The sequence below is a fragment of the Notolepis coatsorum genome (genome assembly GCF_963971535.1).
Source record: "Notolepis coatsorum genome assembly, contig: SCAFFOLD_3231, whole genome shotgun sequence".
Classification (NCBI taxonomy): domain Eukaryota; kingdom Metazoa; phylum Chordata; class Actinopteri; order Aulopiformes; family Paralepididae; genus Notolepis; species Notolepis coatsorum.
Genome location: NW_028168988.1, coordinates 1 through 9,499, shown reverse-complemented (window position 1 = coordinate 9,499; position 9,499 = coordinate 1). Strand labels below are relative to the sequence as shown.

The 9,499-nt window shown below is 44.1% G+C and overlaps 1 long non-coding RNA gene across 1 annotated transcript; it reads right to left on the bottom strand.

Moving 5' to 3' along the window:
- Positions 1-2,071: 2,071 nt before the first annotated feature.
- Positions 2,072-8,046, bottom strand: LOC311248815. The gene is made up of 2 exons (XR_014620976.1): positions 7,915-8,046; positions 2,072-4,046 (listed from the first exon to the last, which is right to left on the bottom strand). It is a non-coding gene; the product is annotated as an uncharacterized lncRNA (long non-coding RNA).
- Positions 8,047-9,499: the final 1,453 nt, after the last annotated feature.

Sequence of the window (9,499 nt, the reverse complement as noted above, 5' to 3'; positions counted from 1 at the left end):
TCTGTATTATGTATCTCTGTTATATGTCAGTTAGTAGGTAGGTGTGTAAACCTACCCACGTTGTAGTTTTTTGTTTTGTTTTTGTTTGTTTGTTTCTGTTTATTTTGTTATTGTTTTGTTTGTTCATATTCTGTTTGTATCTGTGTTCAGGCTCCCTCCAAAAGCTTTAAATAGCTTCTTGGGAGACCTGGCACATGCACACAATTTGCGACATGTTATCACATGAGGATACTCGCATGTAAAATGTATCGTGTGTGTGTGTGTGAATAAAAATTCATTCAATTCATTCAATTCAATGCAATTGGTCCACTGATGGATACTGATGGATTTAATTATGAATTGAAAATGGGGGGACCCTGATGTAAACAAGATGAAAGTCTTTCTCTGGTCTGCATCCCCTCTAACAATTGTGTGTATTGAGCCGTACTGTATTGTACCCATTCTGTAATCTGTTAAATAAAATGTTCAATCAATCAATCAGTAGCAAAGAGAGCTAGGGGTTCAAACTTCTGAACCCTTTAATATTTTAAATCCTTTATTTTGTTTCTTACTTCACAACTTACTTCACAAATGAATCGATGACGAATCTAAAAACGTTTAAAAAATCTGTAATGCTGTCATCCGGTGGCCGCTATAGGCAAGAAGAGCCCCTCTTGGTATTGCAGTTGGTTTATATTTTTTGTTTGGGTTGTGTGGGTTGGAGTGGACCTGTCTCAAACCCGGCCCTCTTTTCTTGATCCTCCAATCACAACTGTCGCTTACCTCGGACAAACCAAGTTTGTCCGAGGTAAGCGACAGTTGTGATTGGAGGATCAAGAAAAGAGGGCAGGGTTTGAGATAGGTCCATTGACAGGCGAGGGGTTGCTACTGCTGGCCACACCGCAGGCTCTGCCAAGAGAGCCGTGAAGAAGTATATACTTGAATTAGAATACATTTTATGTATATGCAGATTTTCTTAGCCCAAAATCTATAGGGAAGATGGAGCCTTCGTTAATAATAATAATAATAATAATAATAATAGATTGGATTTGTAATGCACTTTTTGTTCGCTGGGATCCCAAAGTGCTACACTACATGGTTAAAACAGTTAAAAAAAAGTAGAATAAAATAGTTATTAGTAAAACAAATAAAATAAAATACAGAATAAAAATAGAACATAGTTAATTAAAAACATAGTATAAACAGACAATTTAAAAACAAAGCGCAATCAAATTTAAATAAAAAGCTAACAGTCAAAGGCCTTTTTGAACAGATCAGATTTTCAGGCCTGCTTTGAAAGAGTCCAGGCTCTGTGGTGCCCTCAGCTGGATGGGGAGGCTGTTCCACAGGCGTGGTGCAGCCGTGCAGAAGGCTCGGTCACCCATGGTGCAGAGCCGGGTATTGGGGACCTGAAGGAGCAGGCTACCTGCGGATCTGAGGGTGCGGGTTAGCTTAGGTTACCTGGAAAGTGCTACCGCCACACAGCTAGAACCAACCGGCTGAAGAACAGTGTTTCCCCCCAAGCCATCAGACTTGTCAACAGAGCCCATTGACGCCCCCTAACCCCCCCCCCCCCCCCCCCGGACTACACTTGAGGACACTGCTGCTGATGATAAAAAAAAAACTGTATTTACACACTGCTACAACATAGCCATTTTGTTATTCAATTTCATAGTAAATAAAAAAATCTACATCCTGATCTGCAATGCACACTTTTTCGAACTGTATAAATCTTGTTTTTAGTAATCTTATTTTATTCTACGCTAAATTTATTGTATTTTATTATTGGAAACTGCTATAGTCGAGGGACCACAATAAATTGATTTGAACTCTTCTTGCTGTAAAGTACTGAAATAAGGGACAATAAAGGAATCTGAATCGGAATCTGCCATTGTGTCGTTATCTTTCGATGAGGAGTGTGTTTGTTGGACAGGACTGATGAGTCCATCTCTGCCATTGTATCCATTTGAACAGAAACGTTCAGAGGATGACCTTTAGTTGCATGGTTAGCAAAGCTGTTTCTGCAAACATGATGAGGCTAGCTAGAATCTCATTTAAAAACAAACCAACAAACAGCACTCAGGCCACTCAATACAAATACTTTATTACTTTATTGAAAGGTAAAAAGAAAAAACATCACATACAATATCAAGGCAAGGGTAATCCTGAGGGTGCTGTGTGTGTGTGTATGTGTGTGTGTGGTGTGTGGGTGTGTGTGTGTCTTAGGGTGACCAGATGCAAAAAGTCCAAAAGCAGGACAACAGTAAGATTTTGGTGGGACAAAGTGGGACAGATAGATAATGTAAATTTTTTGTATTAGAATAACTGGTCTTCACCGAATAGATAAAGGTTAAATCAAAATAAATACAAATTAAATACAGAATTATATCTCTCCACATTCATCTTGGCACTGGCAGCCGGCTTGTTACCACCTAACATCTGTTTTAAATATTCAAACTTTACCACTTGACAGGAATGTCTTGTGTTCGATATTCCCTGTTAACACAGAACTAGGGAACACTAGGGAACAAAAATAATAATACAAATAAATTGTGTTTCTCTATAACTATGGATATGGATTTTGCAATATCTGAGTCTGGCCAAATGACAGGAGCTAGCTTGCTACCACAGTCGGCTGACCTGTATGAATGGGAGTGTTGTACTGTGTGATAGACACTTGTTATCTCAGCTGCAGTGACCTTGTCCATCTCTCTGGCTATAATTTTTTGGTTTAAGAAGAAACATATCCATAGATCTGGATGTTTCTTTTTGGTGAGCCACTTTCATGTGAGACTCACGTCCACTGTGGCGCTTCAAGTCGTATTCTCCTCCATGAGCAATTGAAAACGAACTATGACACAAAACACAGAAAGCTCCCTGAGGATTGCCTGCCATCGGCCTCACCCAGGCATGTGTCGTTTGCCAGTCTTGGTTGTAACTGCAGGTCAGTTTCTTTTTACTGCTTTCCACCTTGATTCATAGTTTGCTTGTAATGTTGTTGTGTTTTCTTTTTTGACAGCTCGCTAAACGTTGACAGCGCGCAACATTTTGACAGCGCGCTAAATTACTATAACCAATCAGATCTGCAATATGAGGTAGCGTCACGACTCTCACGAGCAGAGCGCTAAATTACTACCTAACCAATCAGATCTGCGATATGAGGTAGCGTCACGAGCAGAGCAATGTGTGTGGACAAGAGGCGGGTTGCTACGTTTACTGTAGGGAGGGGCTTTTAGACCAATGTTTTTTTTTTGCTTCGAAAAGAGGGACATCCTCTCAATATGTGGGACGCGGGACATTCGGTCAAATGGTGGGACAGTACAACCAAAAGTGGGACACCTGGTCACCCTAGTGTGTCTGTGTGTGTGGTGTGTGGTGTGTGGTGTGTGGTGTGTGGTGTGTGGTGTGTGTGTGTGTGGTGTGTGGTGTATGTGTGTGTGGTGTGTGGGTGTGGTGTGTGGTGTGTGGTGTGTGGGTGTGTCTGTGTCTGTGTCTGTGCGTGTGCGTGTGCGTGCGTGTGTGTGTGTGTGTGTGGGTGTGTGTGGGTGTGTGTGTGTCCTTCTCTCCCTATCATTGTGGGGACTAAAACAGAAATGTGTCTATCCTCGTGAGGACATTTGATCGCCAGGGGCTATTTTGGGGTGGTTACGGTTAAAGGAACACACCAACATTCGTGTCTCTCCGGAGAGAGACACGAAGATAGATACCAGTTTCCTCTCTGTGCGTTCAGTACAAAGCTATCTGGCTGCACGTTAGCCTAGCTTAGCACAATGCATGGAAGTGGACAGTGGGGAGTACAGATGCCTTAGGAGACCAGAGGAACACATGGATAAAAACAAGGCACTGAGGCTGAAGAGAGAGAGAGAGACAACAACTGAAGTCAGAGATGATTGACACATGGTCCCCCGTCACATGACTGAAGTCAGAGATGATTGACACATGGTCCCCCGTCACATGACTGAAGTCAGAGATGATTGACATGGTCCCCCGTCACATGACTGAAGTCAGAGATGATTGACATGGTCCCCAGCCGCATCGCCACTCTACACATCCTCTGATTTGGAACTCTGTTGGAAGAGAAACATAGACACAAATGTGCACGCGCGCACACACACACACACACACACACACACACACACACACACACACACACACACACACACACACACACACACACACACACACACACACACACACACACACACACACACACACACACACACTCTCAGTAAATAGAACAGCAGCTGATAGAGTTGTACCCTTCCTGATGACTTGTCGTACAGAACTTGTAAGTCGCTTTGGATAAAAGCGTTGAGCTAAATGACTAAATGTAAAATGTTAATGTAAATATACTGCAGATGGGTTTCCTGATAACAGGACAACAACGTTTGTTAGCCATGCGAGTGATAGATCACTTAGTCCAAATGTACTATGTAACAAGTAAAACTTACTATGTAACAAGTAAAACTTACTATGTAACAAGTAAAACTTACTATGTAACAAGTAAAACTTACTATGTAAAACGTCAAACGTACGATGTAACAAGTAAAACTTACTATGTAACAAGTAAAACTTACTATGTAACAAGTAAACTTACTATGTAACAAGTAAAACTTACTATGCAACAAGTAAAACTTACTATGTAACAAGTAAAACTTACTATGTAACAAGTACAACTTACTATGTAACAAGTAAAACTTACTATGTAACAAGTAAAACTTACTATGTAACAAGTAAAACTTACTATGTAACAAGTAAAACTTACTATGTAACAAGTAAAACTTACTATGTAACAAGTAAAACTTACGATGTAACAAGTAAAACTTACTATGTAACAAGTAAAACTTACTATGTAACAAGTAAAACTTACTATGTAAAACATCAAACGTACGATGTAACAAGTAAAACTTACTATGTAACAAGTCAAACTTACTATGTAACAAGTAAAACTTACTATGTAACAAGTAAAACTTACTATGTAACAAGTAAAACTTACTATGTAACAAGTAAAACTTACTATGTAACAAGTTAAACTTACTATGTAACACGTAAAACTTACTATGTAACAAGTAAAACTTACTATGTAACAAGTACAACTTACTATGTAACAAGTAAAACTTACTATGTAACAAGTACAACTTACTATGTAACAAGTAAAACTTACTATGTAACAAGTACAACTTACTATGTAACAAGTAAAACTTACTATGTAACAAGTAAAACTTTCTATGTAACAAGTACAACTTACTATGTAACAAGTAAAACTTACTATGTAACAAGTAAAACTTACTATGTAACAAGTAAAACTTACTATGTAACAAGTACAACTTACTATGTAACAAGTACAACTTACTACGACTTACTATGTAACAAGTAAAACTTACTATGCAACAAGTACAACTTACTATGCAACAAGTACAACTTACTATGCAACAAGTAAAACATACTATGTAACAAGTAAAACTTACTATGTAACAAGTAAAACTTACTATGTAACAAGTAAAACTTACTATGTAACAAGTAAAACTTACTATGTAACAAGTAAAACTTTCTATGTAACAAGTCAAACTTACTATGTAACAAGTAAAACTTACTATGTAACAAGTACAACTTACTATGTAACAAGTAAAACTTTCTATGTAACAAGTAAAACTTATTATCTAACAACTAAAACTTACTATGTAACAAGTACAACTTACTATGTAACAAGTAAAACTTTCTATGTAACAAGTAAAACTTACTATGTAACAAGTAAAACTTACTATGTAACAAGTAAAACTTACTATGTAACAAGTACAACTACTTACTATGTAACAAGTACAACTTACTATGTAACAAGTACAACTTACTATGTAACAAGTAAAACTTACTATGTAACAAGTACAACTTACTATGTAACAAGTACAACTTACTATGTAACAAGTAAAACTTACTATGTAACAAGTACAACTTACTATGTAACAAGTACAACTTACTATGTAACAAGTAAAACTTACTATCTAACAACTAAAACGTACGATGTAACACATAAAATGTACTATGTAACAAGTAAAACTTACTATTTAACAAGTACAATTTACAATGTAAAAAAAAAGTAAAATGTAGGGGGGGGGGGGTCTTGAATCGTACATTTAAAAACCAATTACAACCCCTTCATTTAAATGTAATTTACCCCAACATTATTGATTTAGGTGTTTAACCTCTGATTGAAATTAAGGCATGTTTAAGGGCCGTGCAATGTTTTAAGTACCCCGTGATTTTAAAGTGTGCAAAGATTAAGGCACTTCCAAGCATTTCTAAATGATCTTGAAGGGCTGATGGCTCTCTAGGGTAGGGCTGATGGCTCTCTAGGTAGGGCTGATGGCTCTCTAGGTAGGGCTGATGGCTCCCTAGGTAGGGCTGATGGCTCTCTAGGTAGGGCTGATGGCTCTCTAGGTAGGGCTGATGGCTCTCTAGGTAGGGCTGATGGCTCTCTAGGTAGGGCTGATGGCTCTCTAGGTAGGGCTGATGGCTCCCTAGGTACAGTAGAGCTGATGGCTCTCTAGGGTAGGGCTGATGGCTCCCTAGGTACAGTAGGGCTGATGGCTCTCTAGGTAGGGCTGATGGCTCTCTAGGGTAGGGCTGATGGCTCTCTAGGTAGGGCTGATGGCTCTCTAGGGTAGGGCTGATGGCTCTCTAGGTAGGGCTGATGGCTCCCTAGGTAGGGCTGATGGCTCTCTAGGTAGGGCTGATGGCTCCCTAGGTACAGTAGGGCTGATGGCTCTCTAGGTAGGGCTGATGGCTCTCTAGGGTAGGGCTGATGGCTCTCTAGGTAGGGCTGATGGCTCTCTAGGGTAGGGCTGATGGCTCTCTAGGTAGGGCTGATGGCTCCCTAGGTAGGGCTGATGGCTCTCTAGGTAGGGCTGATGGCTCTCTAGGTAGGGCTGATGGCTCTCTAGGGTAGGGCTGATGGCTCTCTAGGGTAGGGCTGATGGCTCCCTAGGTAGGGCTGATGGCTCTCTAGGGTAGGGCTGATGGCTCTCTAGGGTAGGGATGATGGCTCTCTAGGGTAGGGATGATGGCTCTCTAGGGTAGGGCTGATGGCTCTCTAGGGTAGGGCTGATGGCTCTCTAGGTAGGGCTGATGGCTCTCTAGGTAGGGCTGATGGCTCTCTAGGTAGGGCTGATGGCTCTCTAGGTAGGGCTGATGGCTCTCTAGGTAGGGCTGATGGCTCTCTAGGTAGGGCTGATGGCTCTCTAGGTAGGGCTGATGGCTCTCTAGGTAGGGCTGATGGCTCCCTAGGTACAGTAGGGCTGATGGCTCTCTAGGTAGGGCTGATGGCTCTCTAGGGTAGGGCTGATGGCTCTCTAGGTAGGGCTGATGGCTCTCTAGGGTAGGGCTGATGGCTCTCTAGGTAGGGCTGATGGCTCCCTAGGTAGGGCTGATGGCTCTCTAGGTAGGGCTGATGGCTCTCTAGGTAGGGCTGATGGCTCTCTAGGGTAGGGCTGATGGCTCTCTAGGGTAGGGATGATGGCTCTCTAGGGTAGGGATGATGGCTCTCTAGGGTAGGGATGATGGCTCTCCAGGGTAGGGCTGATGGCTCTCTAGGGTAGGGCTGATGGCTCTCTAGGTAGGGCTGATGGCTCTCTAGGTAGGGCTGATGGCTCTCTAGGTAGGGCTGATGGCTCTCTAGGTAGGGCTGATGGCTCTCTAGGTAGGGCTGATGGCTCTCTAGGTAGGGCTGATGGCTCTCTAGGTAGGGCTGATGGCTCTCTAGGTAGTGCTGATGGCTCTCTAGGGTAGGGCTGATGGCTCTCTAGGTAGGGCTGATGGCTCTCTAGGTAGGGCTGATGGCTCTCTAGGTAGGGCTGATGGCTCTCTAGGTAGGGCTGATGGCTCTCTAGGTAGGGCTGATGGCTCTCTAGGGTAGGGCTGATGGCTCCCTAGGTAGGATACCTTGCTCTTGAACAGGAGGTTGATGACGCCCTTGGAGCGTCTGTCCGCCGTGCGGTCGCCTGGCACGCACACAGACAGGCTCTTGCTGTCTCTCCTGGCCCTGTGCGAGTCCACCACCTCGTCTGCCCCGCCCAACACCGACAGACACAGGCCTGGAGGAGGAAGAGGAGGAGGAGGGGGGAGGAGGGGGAGAAGCAGGAGGAGGAGGAGGACGAGGAGGAGGAGGAGGAGGAGAAGGAGGAGGAGCAGGAGGAGGAGCAGGAGGGGGAGAAGTAGGAGGAGGAGGAAGAGAGGAGGAGGAGGAGGAGGATGGGGGAGGAGGGGGAGAAGCAGGAGGAGGAGGAGGAAGAGAGGAGAAGGAGGAAGAGCAGGAGGAGGAGCAGGAGGAGAGGAGGGAGGAGAGAGGAGAGAAGGAGAGGAGGAGGAGGGGGAGGAGCAGAGGAGGAGGAGGAGGAGGGGAGCAGGAGGAGGAGGAGGAGGAGGAGGAGGAGGAGGAGGAGGAGGAGGAGGAGGAGAGGAGGAGGAGGAGGAGAAGAGGAGGAGCGGGAGGAGGATGAAGAGGAGGAGGAGGAGGAGAAGGGGTTAAACATGTAATTTTGTTTTAGGTTTTCAGAGGAACAGTGTTTTGAAACGTTATTATGTGAAGATTGTTGTGTTCACTCAGACAATAGAGGTTAATCCTCCCATTCCATACTGCAACCATCAACTCCTCACTCAACTCGGGGGTGGTCCCAACCTCCCTAAAACAAGCCAGTCACGCCCCTCATAAAAAAAAAACCCTGAACCCCACCGTCATAGGCAACTATCGTCCTGTCTCTCTTCTCTCCTTCCTTTCTAAAACACTTGAACGTGCTGTATCCAACCAACTTACTGCTTTTCTCTTACAGAATGACCTCCTAGACCCTAATCAGTCTGGCTTCCGGACTGGCCACTCCACAGAAATGGCCATCATTGCGGTCACAGAGCCACTTCACTTAGCAAAATCGAAAGGCCTCTCCTCAGTCCTGATTCTCCTAGATCTATCTGCAGCCTTCGACACAGTCAACCATCAGATCCTCCTCGCGGCCCTCGCAGGAATGGGAGTGGCTGGATCTGCGCTGACATGGCTGACATCATACCTCAATGGCCGCTCCTACCAAGTGTCATGGAGAGGGACTCTGTCGGCCACCCGTCCCCTGCGGACGGGTGTCCCCCAGGGCTCGGTCCTAGGACCCCTTCTCTTCTCCCTCTACACTAGATCACTGGGTAACATTATCACGTCTCATGGCTTCTCATATCATTGTTATGCCGATGATACTCAACTCTTCCTCTCCTTCCCTCCCTCAGATATCCACGTCTCTGAGCGGATCTCGGCCTGTCTGTCCGACATCTCCGCCTGGATGACGACCAACCACCTCAAACTGAACCTAAGCAAAACAGAATTGCTCCACCTGCCGGCCAAATCCTCCCCCTGACCAACCTCTCCATCACAGTCGAGAATGCAGCTGTGACCGCGTCCCCGACCGCCAAGAACCTTGGTGTTGTCCCTCGACTACCAGTTGAACTTCTCTGCTCACATCGCAGCGACAACCAGAACCTGCAGATT